Here is a 499-nt window from a genome sequence, read left to right as displayed (position 1 = left end):
GAAAATAAAAAGGTATGTGCGTGGTGAGAGTATTAAAAATATTATTCTCCAAGTCTTGAATTACCAAGTCAGCCAAAATTGGCGATAGAGGCGATCCCATGGGCAAACCAAAAATCTATTCGTAAAATTAGTCATTAAACTTGAAAAAGGTGGAATTCAAAATGATAGAGATGGTTCTTTTAAACTCTTGAAAAGGGATAGAAGTATTCTTCTCCATCAAGTCCCATCTGCCTAAAACACTCCTTAATGCTAAATCGTTCGGAATGTTGGAGTACATAAACGAAATGTCAAATGAAACCATTCGATACTCATCCCGCAAAGGTAAACCATTAATTTTCTTAACCAATTCAAAGCTGTTTTTAATGTAACCGAAATTTTTCTTGTTATTAAGACTTTTGTCAATGATTTCTTTCAATAAAACAGCTAAATTATAAAGAGGACTGTTGATGCAGCTGACAATCATTCTTAGCGGGATGCCCTTCTTATGTATTTTAGGCAG

The 499-nt window shown here is 34.1% G+C and overlaps 1 protein-coding gene across 1 annotated transcript in view; it reads left to right on the top strand.

Annotated features, from left to right (window-relative positions):
- Positions 1 to 499, top strand: part of LOC108751424 (spermine oxidase-like) — a 19,741-nt gene that overhangs the window by 14,406 nt on the left and 4,836 nt on the right. The gene's annotated exons all lie outside the window — the stretch shown is intronic.

The sequence above is a fragment of the Trachymyrmex septentrionalis genome, unplaced genomic scaffold, assembly GCF_001594115.1.
Source record: "Trachymyrmex septentrionalis isolate Tsep2-gDNA-1 unplaced genomic scaffold, Tsep1.0 scaffold44, whole genome shotgun sequence".
Lineage (NCBI taxonomy): Eukaryota > Metazoa > Arthropoda > Insecta > Hymenoptera > Formicidae > Trachymyrmex > Trachymyrmex septentrionalis.
Note: the sequence above shows the minus strand (reverse complement) of the source record. Positions and strands in the feature narration are given on the sequence as shown.